This window comes from Psammomys obesus, unplaced genomic scaffold (assembly GCF_907164565.1).
Source record: "Psammomys obesus unplaced genomic scaffold, mPsaObe1.curated_primary_1811, whole genome shotgun sequence".
NCBI classification, from domain to species: domain Eukaryota; kingdom Metazoa; phylum Chordata; class Mammalia; order Rodentia; family Muridae; genus Psammomys; species Psammomys obesus.
Genome location: NW_026596440.1, coordinates 652,413 through 667,390, shown reverse-complemented (window position 1 = coordinate 667,390; position 14,978 = coordinate 652,413). Strand labels below are relative to the sequence as shown.

The window sequence follows — 14,978 nt, the reverse complement described above, 5'->3', positions numbered from 1 at the left end:
CCTGATATTATAACTAGATAAAGACAACACAGCAAATATACCCCTGACCTAGTTTCCCACTCATTTATGAAAAGTATAGCACTGGTGGCTAATACCTGTGTTTCTGTACCTCATTAACTATAGGTTCTTTGTGTATGTTGCTCTTTGGTAGGTGTGGTGGTTTGAACAGTTTTGGCTTCCATAGACCCATGTGTTAGAATGTTTGGCCCATTGGGAGCTGCACTATTAGGAGGTGTGGCCTTATTGGAGTAGTTGTGGCCTTGTTGAAGGAGGTGTGTCACTATGGGAGGGGCCTTTTAGGTCTCCTATGCTCAAACTCTGCCTAGTGTGGCACACACTCTCCTGATGCTGCCTGAAGATTGAGATGTAGAACTCTCAGCTCCTTCTCCAGCACCATGTCTGCCTAGACAGTGCTCCCCACCATGATGATAATGGGCTAAAGCTCTGAAACTGTAAGCCAGCCCCATTTAAATGTTGTCTTTTATAAGAGTTGCCTTGCTCATGATGTCTCTTCACAGTAATAAAATCCTAAGACACTGGATATCGGTGCATGGCAGAAAAATGTCTATTTGGTGGGTTATGGGGTAAATGAGTAAGCTCTGCACCAAAAACACTGAAGTGTTTTGCCAGTGTTTCCAAATGCCCAGGGAAGGGGAAAATGATATAATTATAATCTCAAAAAGAAAAAAAAAAAGAATGTGTAACAGGCCTATAGAGATTAATACATTTTTCTAGGAACTATGTAGAATGTATTCTGAACTGGAAAGAAAATATAACTTTGTTACATTCTTTTAAAATCTTAAATCTGAAAGGATAAAATTAGGCAAAACATGAGGCTGAGGATTGCATTATAAGCTGTTTCTCCCTGGAAGCTTGGGGAAGGAAATCCCTCCACTGGGCTTTCAGGGAAGAGCTCGTGTCACCAGGTACACACCTAGCGCTGTCAGCATGGACAAAGGAGACCCGCAACGAGCTTGGGGCAAGATATCCTTCTACACCTTCTTCATGCAGACCTACCCGGAGGAGCACAAGAAGATGCAGACTCCTCCGTCAGCTTCGCCGAGTTCTCAAAGAAGTGCTCCAAGAGATGGAAGACCATGCCTGCAAAGGGAAAGTCGAAGTTTCGAAGATTTGGCCAAGAACGGCAAAGATTATGACAGGGAGATTCTTTGCTCCCAAAGGGGGTAGGAAAGGGAAGAAAAAGATCCTAATGCTCCAAAAAGACCGCTACCTGCCTTCTTCCTGTTTTGCTCTTAACAGCGCCCCAAGATCAAAAGTCAACACCCGGGCCTGTGTAAAGGAGATACTACAAAGAAGCTAGGTGAGCTGCGTTCTGAACAATCTGCCAAAGATAAACAACCCTATGAGCAGAAGGTGGCTAAACTTAAGGAGAAGTGTGAAAAGAATATTGCTTCATTCCGGGCTAAGGGCAAAAATGAAGCAGGAAAGGAGGGGCCTGGTAGGCCAGCGGGCTCAAAGAAGAAGAAACCAGAAGAGGAGGAAAAGGAGGAGGAGGAAGAAGATGATGAAGAAGATGAGGATGAAGAATAAGTGGGTGTCCTAAAATGTGTGGAGTGTATGCACTCAGGCAACTATTTTGCTAAGAATGTGAAACTCAAGTGCAGCTCAACATGAGTTTCAGAATAAAAACTGTACAGATTTCAGTATAGCTGATGAGATTCTTTGTAGTAAAAAATACATTTTTAAAAAAGTGTCTGTAGCTTTTTCAGGGGCTATAACGTACAGTTAGATTTAAAGATTTTGATGTTGAATGTTCTCAAATATTTAATGGTTTCTTTAATTTCTTATGGTAGCAAAAAATTCATAGCAATTTCTATTACCACTAAATTTTTTAGGATGTTGAACTTTTTGGGTTTTTTTTAATTTGTAATATAATGTATATTAAAAGGGTAATATTTAAAAGGTTGTTTCGCTATATACTCTTAAATTAATTCCTATAATTTAAGTCTATTTCTTATGCGGTAAATTCTCAGTAAATAATCTTTTTTTAAAAAAAAGTTCTTACCGTTTTATAAAAATGTAGTAAGAAGAGTTAACTGTGTTATACAAATAACTATTTCCAAATTAAAATTCTCATTAAAATGAAGATCGAAAAGCATGTGAACCATCACCTTGTTAGATTTTGTTGTAGTCAACCAAGTGATTGAGCAATGGGGATAAATTAGAGTATTTATAGAGAAAAGCATATGGAATAGCTATCTTTAATTGTGGCTTTCATACTTGACCTAGAAATATAATAACGGCCAGGTTCTTTAAACTGTGTAAAATTTAATATTTAATCTCTCAGTTGAGAATATTAACATAATGTACATTATAAATTTGTTAAAGTAGATTAGTTAAAGCACAGGAGATGCCCCTGTTAGAGCAGTGAACAGAGAGTACGAATTTAGTAAGTAATACCTTCCTGGAAACGAAGAAGCTCTCATGAAAGCATTATGACTAATGCAGAGATCACGTGAGCCAGTATGCCAAGAGCTGATAGGAACGGACTTCAGTATACAAGCTGAAAGAAAACAAATGGAATGGAATGATAGACATACTTGCATTCATATTGGTATACCTAGGTATATATTATGCTAATATATTCATAATGCTATATCTAGGAATAAGGAAAATAAGGCAAAAGGGGCTCAGTGTTGCTTGGGAAATAAAATGTTAGTGAAGGAATGCACTAAGAGGAAATACTAATGTTAAAGAGATAGACCATACTCCAAAAATATGAAAGTTCAGCATTCTCTGACAGCATGTCAAGGTTCCTGTCTATAATGTGTAAACTGAATACTTTATCACTCAAGGTGAATGTATAAATATGGGGAGATTATTCACTTGTTGCTGACTGAGATTTTGAACATTCCAGACAAGACGGGTCCAGAAAGATTATGTCCAGCACATCTACACACAATATTTGTCTTTTATATTAGAATTTGGAAATGTTCTAATAACAAAAAAGTTAGATGACCAGAATACAAGTAGACAGACAACTAGACAGAAACGGTTGAATGTATAGCTACATGTTTTCAAACTGATGGGAAATACATTTTATCTTTCAAAACAGAAGTTGGTTACCCATTTGGGATTAAAGACAGGATATTGAAGTTTCTAGTGTTAATATTCCTACTAAGGTGACCTCATACTCTCAATATATCCCCTGAAAGAAGCATTCACATCATTAAGGAGAACACTTGAAGCTGCTTGTAATCATTCCAAAAGCATAACAGAGAGAAACTTTTATATACAAGGTACTAACAGAGCCAAACTTGGGGTCAAACCAGTTTCAATTGTTCTTTTTTTTTTCCTCCTGGTCACCTAACCTTCTCATTATTAGAACATTCCTACATTCTAATAAAAAACGAGAATCGGAGCAGGACTGCACAGCACAGAGGAGAAAATGATGACAATCAAGGCATGGAGAATAACATAACCACTTTAAATGTTGGAAGAGGCCCATCCCAAGTGAGACAGCTGTATAACTCTCTCCAATATTAAGAAACACAGAGGAAAACGGGTTTGAATGAATGTAAGAACCAGATGATGAGGAGATGTGTAATTGAAAATCTTCTGGACACAAGGCCATGGCATTGACGGACTCACTACAGCCATATAAACAGCACAAGATTGAGCATCTCAACAGTCCATTATGGGTAGGGGAGGGACCTATGAGGCTCCTTCCCTGAAGAGTGTGAGTAGGTAATGGCTGCAGGGGCAGGGAGCTCAGTTTTATTAAGTGATGTGGCCACCGATAAGTTGCCATGCTCAGCAAGTAGCCCTCCCCCTCACACATGCACACAATGGAGCAAGCACCTCCAATGAAACGCAGGAGTCACACAGAAAGAATACATGAAAGTAAGCGGGAGGCATGAGAAGGGTCTCAGCAGGAAAAGGAGGGGGATAAAAGAGGAGGATGGGGTGAAGAAATGACTAAAATTCATTATGTAGTACATGAAAGTGTCAAAGAATAAAGAGGAAATTTTACAAAAAGACAAATTCATTTCCGGAGAGGAAAAAGAAAAATATCTGAACAGGAAGATTCTTAAGCTTGGTATGTTAGAACACTGACTCATGGTGAATTTACAGGAAGCAACTGAGAAGTCCCAGGATGGGGGTGTTCAGCAGCCTCAGAAAGGAACCGCTGCCTGGCAAGGGAGGACAAGAGAGAGAAGAGCAAACTCACTAAATGCATAATGCTGAAAAGAATGAAAATGGAAATTAGTCACAGTGAAACAAAAGAACTAAAATTTAAAAAGAATCAGGACTCACTCTGCTTCCTCCAGAGAAGTCATTGATGGCTGAACGTGTGTGCTGCACTTGACTGAACTTAGGCAGTACCTCATGGTTGTCCACACAGCCTCACCCTTTTTCTTTATGAGATGGACTTGGCTGATGTCTATGCAGAGCTCCTATAGGCACACGAATCCGAAGGTACAGATGGAAAACCTCGCAATGCAAAGCCCAATGCAAACAATTGCAATGTGAGCCCAAGAGAAAACATATTCTCCAGAAGCACTATCAGATAAATGGTAGAGCTACGTGTTAGTTGGCTGGGCCTGTAGTTCAGCTGGAAGAGTGCTCATGTTGCAAGAGGCCCATGGGAGCCATCTCCAGCAAGACATAAGATGAGGTGTTCAGAGCCGTCCATAGCCAACCTGGGCTACATGAAACTATCATATTAGTAATTCAAAATCTCAGAACAATATGGATTAAAAAGTAGGAAAGCATGAGTTAACTATTGGCTAATCTCAGGGAAAGTTTGAAGACAGCTACAAAGGTACAAAAGACAGAGTACATCTCACAGAGATGTGATGAAAAACACTGAGGATTTGACATTAGCCATAAGAACCAAGGTAAGATGATAAAGCAGTTAAGTGGATTGGACACCACACATGTATGTAGTATGTACATGTTTTAGCATACTGCTTTTAGTTTCATGGATTTATATCAGACAGCTGTTGAAACCTGTCTCTGAAAATAATGAAACAGTCCTAAAATTTAAAAAGCAATATGAAAATTTTGGAGAGAAGCAATTAAACCTTTAATCTGCACATTTCAGGTCTCATCAAGTACCTGAATAAATTGGCCCGAAGTAGCCATGCCAAGACATGCCTAATTAGTAGTATTTTAAAAATAAGGAGTGCCTTTGAGATTTAATAAAAATAATTTATTAATTGTGTAGGAAATTAAATATGATTGAGAACAATAGCTCTCTAGGAGTCTGCCAAGCAAGAGAGATTTTACATGATCTCATAGTTTCATATTTGGACAGTTTCCAAGAATCAAGAACTCAAAATGTAATACTTATGTGTATATCCTAGGAGTCTTCATGGTGTCTCCTCAAGGATTTTGAAAAAAAAAAAAAGTGCTCAAGACCCCACTTCCTTTGGTAAATAACACCTTGCTCACAAAACATGAGCAAACAAAAGTAGAGAACAGCAAAAGAGTGAAGCGGGATAGATCTTCCTTATAATGAGCCCTTCAATCTTGTCTTACATTTTCACTGGATCCCACTTCAAACAGCATCATACTGAAGGATAAGATTTACCCAGGAGATGACAGAAAACGTAAAACAGAGGTAGTGAGGGGATTTGTTCTGAATCTATGGTGTCTTGCAGAGCGCTCACAGCCTGGAAACTGCAGCTGCAGTACTTTGCAGGCTGTCGTTAATTTTTCAACGATAATGAAGAGCACGATAAGGTTTTGAGCTTTATGTCTGTCTTGTACATCTCTGAGTAAAATTAACATTGACCAATGTGGGAAAACAGTACCTGTAAGTCTTATAAGTCCTGACAAACTAATGAAACTTTAAAAATGGAAGCTGTATTGATAAGGATCTGAAGCAAAGCAAAAGCACATATAATATGTTTTACAAATTGGTCCAACCACTTATTAAACGGGCTAGATTCTACCACAGTTCAACACATGCAGCGTCTCCCGCTTAGAACTGTTAATCACTCCTCAAAATGTACACAAGAATGTTCTCTGCAACATTTGAAATAACCCTGTAAGTCTGTGTCTGTAAACTGCTCACAGGGCAGAGGAGGGACAGTGGCATACACTTTGGCACATTCAGAGAAACTAGGCAGCAGTGGAAAGGGAGGAGCACATAGAATGTAGATAAGAAAACAGCAGCCAATAATGGTCTGTGAGGCATGATTTAATTCATAAAAAATTTAAAAGCATGTAGTTCATCTGTGGCATGGAAGCCAAGAGTCACTTTGGTGGGTTGGTTCACAGGTGTGATCAGGAAAGATTCTGGGCTGCCTTCAGTATTTTATTGATGGGTTTGATTGTAATTGCATTTACTTTTGAGGTGTGGGTAGAGGTTTTGCACTTACTTCTAATGCCACTAGGAAGAAAATAGAGGAAAGGGAAGATGAGGTGAGTGTTAGATGGCTGCTTAGGTAATGAGCAGGTGCCAGAAGATGTAATTCAAAGCAGTTAGTACAGTTCGTACAGAAACCTACTACAGAAGGAATAAGGATACTAAAAGCGCATATATATGTGATATCAATATAGTCAATGTTGCCACTAAACCAAAAATATAGAAGCATAAATCTTTTTAAATGCAAAGAAACATAATGCAAAAGCGAAGGAAACTTTCCACAGAGAAATAAACATAAACACAATCTGACATGCCTGGTAAAACCATTGTACAGTGTTTGATAAACTGCAGTCTTTTAGTTATGTCAGTAAATGTAAACGGTGCTGGTAAGAATATGAGGTGGCAGGCTCCAGTCCTGTTCCCTGTGTTCTCCGTCCTCCGATGTCCATCGTCTTTGCCTTTCTGAATGGGGATTGAGCATCTTAGCCAGAGTCCTCCTTCCTGATTAGCTTCCTTAAGTGTACAGATTTTACAGGAGCCTACCACAGAAGGCCTCTGAAAGGCTCTACCCTGAAGGGTATCGAGGCAGATACTGAGACTCATAGCCAAACTTTGGTCAGAGTGCAGGAAATCTTATGAAAGAAGTGGGAGATAGTAAGACCTGGAGAGGACAGGAGCTCCACAAGGACAACAACAGATCCAAAAAATCTGGGCACAAGGGTCTTCTCTGAAACTGATACTCCAGCCAAGGACCACTCATGGAGATGGCCTGGAAACTCTGCACAGAGGTAGCCTATGGCAGTTCAGTGTCCAAGTGACCTCCATAGTAATGGAGACAGGGACTGTCTCTGACATAAACTGATTGGCCTGCTCTTTGATCACCTCCCCCTGAACGGGGAGCAGCCTTACCAGGCCACAGAAGAAGACAATGCAGCCACTCCTGATGAGACCTGATAGACTAGGATCAAAGGGAAGGGGAGGAGGACCTCGTCTATCAGTGGACTGAGTGAGGGACACAGGTGGGGAAGATGGAGGGGTGGATTGGGAGGGGAGGAAAGATAGAGGTACAGGGGGGATACAAAGTGAATAAACTGTAATTAATAAAAGTAAAAATAATTAAAATAAAAAATATTCAAAAACATTTAAAAAAAGATTGTGAGGTGGGTAAAATTCATGCTGTACAGGTGCAACACACTGGAGTTTCCTACACAAAACATAGGATGAGGCATGGCAGAGACAGGACGGGGTTTCCATGAGGCATGCTGGCCAGAGTAGCCAAGTCAGTAAACCTCAGGCTCAGGGAGAGATACTGTCTCCACATGAACTCAGTGCCTGGCTCTTTGATCACCTCCACCTGAAGGGGGGAGGGGAGCAGCCTTACCAGGCCACAGAAGAAGATAATGCAGCCAGAACTGATGAGACCTGATAGGATAGGGTCAAATAGAAGGGGAGGAGGACCTCCCCTATCAGTGGACTTGGAGAGGGGCATGGGATGAGAAGAGGGAAGGAGGGCAGGATTGGAAGCAGATGAGGGAGGGGCTATAGCTGGGATACAAAGTGAATAAGTTGTAATAAAAATGAGGTTTAGGGGACAAGGTGAGGAGTGATTGAGGAAGACTGGAGCATCAGTTTCTGGCTTCAGCTCACACCTGCATGCCTGAACACACACAAACATATACACACATGTAAAAATAAACACAGCAAATAGATATAAATGAACCTAACCTACCTATGAGAGATAATATCGCTTTCTATTGGAGCACAAAAGAAAACCCAACCTTGGTTGTCGCAAGAGATGAAGAGAAGGTATTTAAAAGGCTGAACGAACAGACAGTGCCAACTGTATTTTGGGGCTGTACCCCCTGACCTGGCAATCACTGTTAGGTGCGATTTGGTTTCTTTGTTTCTGAGCACTCACTTGTACTATGAGAAAAATCAAAGCTGGGGGTGTTTGAACGCCCAAATAAGCAAAGTAGTGTTGGATGATAAATCTACAGCACAAAAGGCTAACTTGTAAATCTGCACAATTTTAAGTGTCTCCCTAAGTAAGTCAGGAAGGAGATGGTCAAATCTTGCCTGTAGTAGGATTTTGAATGGTTTATATATCCTTGTTTGTATGAAAGTAGAGATGGCCTCAAATTCCTCCAGCATGCTGGGCTGGCATCCTCCTGCTGAGGACTGCAGGGTGGAAAGTTAGAAAAGAGGAGGTTTGGGGAGAATCCTGCCTGATGTTTCTCATCCACCAACCTAGGTCACTTACAGCAGTGTTGGTCACACAGACAGCTCTTGCTGTGACAGCAGTTGACAGCATCTCTCTTCCTCAGGGGTCCTCCTCCTCCATGTGCAAAGGCATGAGGAATACATCAGACAAATTTCGGTGGAAGAAAAGTCTAGCCAATGTGTTATTGATGTTCCCCATCTTGTCAAGATCAAAAATAAGTAAGCCAGGGGCCCTAAGGATGTCTGAGGGTCAAGCGACATTCTGTGACAGAGAGGGACGCCAGGTGAGAAGGAACTCTGGGTGAAGCAGGAGCTTTCATTAGGGGTGACACATCACCACTGGCTCATCAAGTATGGCAGGTGCACCTGCTAGTGCAAGACGCCAACAGGAGAAGGCTAGAAAAGGTGACAGGTGTGCACATCTCCGTTAGCTTTGATTTTTATTCTGTAACTAGAAAGATAACTTCAATAATACACGATGAGAATATTTGCTTTAACATTTTTAAAGAAGTGAGGCAGAGCCTCTTTCATACAATACAACGGTAAAAAGGGGGTTATCAGATCAAAAAACATAGAAACCCCTATGGAACTGTGAATGAACCAAACCCTTTCCTCCCCAGCTTGCTTTTGGTCATAATGTTTTGTCACCATAATAGTGACCCAACTAAGACACCCATTTTCATGAGCAGAAGTAGAAGGTGATACAAGAAGACATGAACCAATAGGGGCAGGGTAGGGGCTCCAAAAATAAATGAGCCAATGAGTAAGTCTATAAAGAAAACTAAAGATAATAAAAATCTAAGCCAAGTTGTCAATGATATCAGTTTCAGTGTTACACATTAAATGATACCCACTAATAGAGATAATGCATTCATCAGAATTAAAGTGTAAATGTATTCATTTGAAGTAAAATGATACTTTGAAATAATGGTTATACTTAACACTCAGCTCCTGGTTTCTAAATAATCTTTCCCTTAATGAAATGGGGTCTCTGAGGAACTCTTAATTCTAATTCACAGGTGGAAAAGGCCTACATTGAAAATCCTCAGCACTACTTAATGGCTAAGTGTTTCTGAAGTGTGCATAGGCTCTGGGTTTATCAAGCTATGTACAGGCTAGAATGATGCTACAGGTTATAGGAAATTTTACCTGATGCATAGTCTTTCAGACGACTCCCTACATCTTGTGTTTTTTTGTTTGTGTGTTTGTTTTACCACAAGTAATGATTACATTTACCCCTGCAAGGTAAATATGTTTTCTTCGCTTCCTGAACTTACTGTTGAGATTTCTGACATGATATTTAGTGTTTCTATTATCATTGACCTCCACATGAGAGAGGAGAGGTACACAAGCCAGCATCAGACCAGCTGCTCCTACTCAATCTCCAGTAAAGTTATGCAGCTTTGAAGACTTAGGGAAATTTCCACCCCAACATGGAAGGTGGATGTTGCTACTCAATAGAAGAAATTACTTCATTAAGATGTTGATAACTTGCAATTAAAATTATTGATATTTTCAATCAGCAACTTAAAGTCACAATTAAAAAAAATAGTATGACATGGTTTGGGAAGAAATTATATGTAAAGTATTTTGATGTAAAGTAAAAAGTGTTTTCTCCCAAAAGTTCCATGGCTAGTGGGAGAACTAGAAGGCTAAAGTTCCATAAGAGGTACTAACAACCTCTTTACCAAAAAACGATGAGATTTGATTTTCCCACCAAAAAAAAATTAAAGACCTTTGACTTCTCCTCTATGGAACGAAGATAGTACAGGGAAAGGTGAACATGGACCTAAAGAGAGAAGAGATTTTGGTCCCACACTGACCATCATCCCAGTTTGGCTGGAAATAAGGTCCCTGATGGGCAGGAAGCCACATGCTGTGGTAAGGTGGCTTTTTCTCTGGCTTTCAGGAGGAACCCATCCATAAGAGGGTTCACAGAAGAAGTCCACAGCATGCTGATTGCACTTAAACGTTTAAGGTTCACACTAAGTTGTGGTAGCAGTCTGCATTGTGTATTCCTTAGCTTGGCTAGGTCATCCTGTATTGTGGCTGATGGACCTGGGCAGGGAGCAATTCACTGCAGCGCTCTAGCCTGTAGAGAGGACAAGGCTGACAAAACCGCTCCCTAGTCCTGAGGTGTAGATGTGATTGCAGGCATTCTTTGGTTATCTATCAATAGTTAAAAAAGAAAAAGAAAAGAAAAAAAAAAAAGAGGAAAGGAGTCTCTGCCAAGGACTGCAGGCATTAGAAAAAAAATTCAGCAGCAACCTCTCTCTACTGAATGTCACTGTACTATTTACTTGGTGACAATCTCTAATCAGAGAGTTCACCTTCTTCTGGAGCCAGGTGAGAGACTGGATATCAGTTCCTGATATGTGCATTCTCTTCCGCCAGTAAGAATCAAATCTTTGAAGGGATGGGGAAAAGGACCTATCATCTCCCATTGCCTTTCTCGCCTTGAAGTCACTTCCAGTTTCACAGAAGCACAGGATAGATGGTCAGGCCTTGTGCTGCCACTGCCCTCACACGGCTGTCTTTCTGGCCTCCTGTCTGACAGCATGACCCTGATGGATGAGGGAGTCAGATAGAAAAGGACAAGCCTGAGAAGAGGCAGAAACAGAAGTTGGAGATTGTCCTGACTGGTTAACACAAGCTATAGTCATCTGGAAAGATAAACTTCAGTTAAGAAAATGCCTCCAGTAGATTGGCTAGTAGGTAGATCTCTGTGATACTTTCCTGATTAAAATTAATCTGGGAGGCCTAGCCAAATAGGGTGGTGCCACTCCTGGGAGGTTGTCCTGGGTGGTATAAGAAAGTTGGCTGAGCAAGCCAGTAAGCAGTGTTTTTCTTAGCCTTTGCTCAGTTCCTGCCTCCAAGTTGCTGCCTTCAGTTCCTGCCCTGACTTCCTTTAATGATAGTGTGTGGTCTATGGGGTTAAATACAACATTTCTTCTCCAAGTTGTCATTGTCTTTATCACAGCCATAGAAAAGCACACCAGACCAGAGATTCAGTGTGTACTCAGTAGAGATTCTTCTCTGAATTTTTCTGCTTTGAGGACTTAGAGCAAAGACCACCCTTGTATCATGATTCACTCACAGAGACTATTAGAAGCTTTTCAGGTAAGTATTATTGGCCCTGGTTCTAGCTGACTTTACCAACAGGATGGTTGTCACAATTAAACTAACCCAGTACTTGTAGGCCAGAGAATCAAAGTCAGTTTGCCTGTAAAACAGACTCTGACCACATTGTCCCATCTCCCTGGGCTGTTCTCCTTGTGGGTATGAGTTTTGAAATTTTGAGTTCATGGGAGTTATCTAGGTAAGGTCAGCAGGTAAAGTTTGGTGGTTGTTGCAGCTGCCTGGCTCTCTGGTCCCTTGAGGTTCATCCTGCCCATAGGATTGAGGCTCACTTCCATTTGCTCCTCTATCATCATCATCCAGCATGAATGCAAAGTCAGGCATTCAATAGGTGACTTATTTAATAAAGACAGATGATGATGCTGGGAAACATCTTTCCACCCAGCACTTATTTCTTCCTTATTTCTTCTTTCTCTCTGCATTCATGGCAATGTTACAGGCTCTCTCGCTGCCATTAAGCTCTGCTCTGAGAATTTTAAACATCCTGAAAAATGTGCAGAGTTACATAATACAATATTTAGCAGTTAAAGTCCATCACCCACAACAGATGCATATATGAAAGTTTATAAGTGGTAATCAGAAAGCAACCTCTGGTCTTCCTTTGCTTCTGCTCATTCATTCTGATAGTTATTAAAACATATGGACTTTTAGACAAGACATGCTGAGCCTAAAATCAGGTCAAGTCAGTAAACTGTTATGCTGATGGTCAGGCTGAGCTCCCAGCCAGTATGTGGGACTCAGGATACAGGCCCACCCCACAGAGTGCTTCGTCTCAGGGTTCAGTGTCTTTATGCAGCAAATAGCAGAACCTCCTAGACTCTCACATAGTTAGCCATTTAGGCTGATGCTCGTTAACATTCAGAGGAAGGAAGCATGCTGAGAGTTCATGATAGAGTGAGGAATGTTTTCACAGCAGAGAGATCTGCCAGTCATCTGAGGGCACTACATGCTCCAGGAGGAAGCTGGCGGATACCTGACTCAGTGAACCAAGGAAGCAAGACTAATCTTAAAGACAGATGTTATTTAGTTGATTCTTTTTTAATTTTTATTTTTTTTAAGTCAAGGATGGAGATGGCAGTGCATTTGGGGAAACCTGGGGTTTTGAAAGAGTCATATGATTACATTGGTCTGGTCTGTGCCTCCTCTTCAGTACTGACTGCTTTTCCCACCACCCCACAGTACATGGAGAAGACAGCTATAGTTTGTGATGTGCTCATGATGGAAAGAGGCAATGTATTTCATTTCCATTAGTGTGGTAATCTCAACTGATCCTGTTCTCACTAGGTGTTTTCTCCAACTCAATTCCAGGAGTATTTCGGGAGGGGGGTTGTGCATGTGTGTGCATGTTCATGCACATATGTGTATGTGTTGTGGTGGGTCCATGGCCACTTGAATGAATTTTGTTATTAAATAACAAAGTTGAAATAAGTTATGATACATAAAAGTAAGTGAAGGCACAACACCAAATTTTATAGGATCTAATTCATAAGATCTAATATTTCTATATTAAAACTGTTTAAATCTGTATTTTCAAAAATATTTTGAGTGTGAACTCTTCCTGTTTTGTTTAGCCCATTCTGCCCTCTGGAACATGTTGCCTATGCAAACAGGAATTAGTGTACACTTATAAATATTTAGCTAATAATACACATTATTTAGCCAGAAGTAAATGTGGTACTTTTTGATCTTGAAATGGAGTCTAAAACAGTGTTATGCCAGTGGAAGTGGCACTGTTATGCCAATGTCATTTGTTATGTATTTTCATGCTACTGGTCATCAAATTTCATTTCTTTAGATGACATGGTATGTCTCATAATAATGACTGAAACCTAAATTGTCAAAATGAATGCATAGAATAGTGAATAGAACAATGCCATCCTATGTGAACTGTGGGCATTGATCTAAACATGGAGATGTTGGTAGTGTGCGGGGTGAGAGCGCCCTTGGAATAATGTGCCTTCTCTGAAAGCTGACAGTTTTCCCTAATGAGAGAGCAGGAAAGTCTGGGCACCTCCAGATAGCACTGACTTGTTGGAGCCCAGTGCTGTGTAGGAAGCAGCTGTGTCAGAAAGCTTCACCCAGTCAATGCTAAATAATCCGTTTTACAGCTCAGGGATATACATTCTTTCTGCTGAGATCTTCCTTGTTTGGGATAAAGGAAAAAGCAAATCAAGGCATGTAGAGCTTGGGGTCTCTCTGGAGAGATCCCACTGTGGAATGCATTGCTCTGGCCTTTGTTGATTATGAGGTCCTGGAGACAGTTTAAACTGGAATCCCAAAGCAATATTTGTTTTTAGATGAATAATTGACTCATTTTCCCAGCATGATTTTTCTCATATGAAGCACTGGCCTTTCAGATTGAGTAAATATAGTGTTTCAAAAGCATATAGACATGAATATTCATAAGAACAAAAACAGGGAATATAAATAAAAGCCTTTTGCATAACATTTTATTTTATTACTTTTTACAGGAGAGTTTCTTTTCCCCTTTACTTCTTAGATGGCATTTTTCAAAGTGATTTTCCAAGACACTGTCTCTTCCACAAAGCCCAGGCATTATACAGATTGAGATCATCTCTTTGTCAAATTATTTCACACAGTGATATTTTCCTAAACATCTGTAGAGAGAAGATAACACTGCTTTCTGAAACTACCAATTAGCCCTCGACTCATCCCAGCCTGATGCCAAGGACTCAGTGCAATGTTTGTCTAAATAAGTGGAGGCATATCCAACAACAAAGATAAATAAATAAATAAATAAATAAATAAATAAATAAATAAATAAATGAATAAATGAATAAATAAATAAGTAAGTGGAGGCATATCCAACAACAAAGAAAAATAAAATAAGATTACATATCATGAAAGTGTAAAGCTAGATCATCCACAGGAAGCAGGCAAACAATTCCTTGGCATTTTCAAGTATAGGCCATGATTTAAAATTTAAAAACCTTTATATGCAAATGACATATTATTATGAACTAGGTGTAGAAGCTGCAGCAGGCCTTTATTGCATTTCCCTCCCAGGTAAGGTGAAACAGCTGACAATGAATGAAAAGAGAAAGACACGCAAGAATGAGAGCCTCTTTGCTGTTGCCCAGATGACTGCTTAAGAGTAGCCAGTGTGACAACAGTGTCCTTTGCTTTACAGAAGCTTTTCAGTTTCATGAGGTCCCATTTATTGATTGTTGCTCTTAGAGCCTGTGCTGTTGGTGTTCTGTTCAGGAAGTTGTCTCCTGTGCCAATGAGTTCCAGGCTGTTCCCCACTTTTCCTTCTAACAGA

General features: G+C 40.3%; 1 protein-coding gene and 1 pseudogene across 1 annotated transcript in view; both read left to right on the top strand.

The window, feature by feature from the left end:
* The window catches only part of Adcy2 (adenylate cyclase 2), a 367,518-nt gene that overhangs the window by 84,056 nt on the left and 268,484 nt on the right, over positions 1-14,978 (top strand). The window lies entirely within an intron of this gene.
* Positions 949-1,551, top strand: LOC129669697 (high mobility group protein B2-like; annotated as a pseudogene).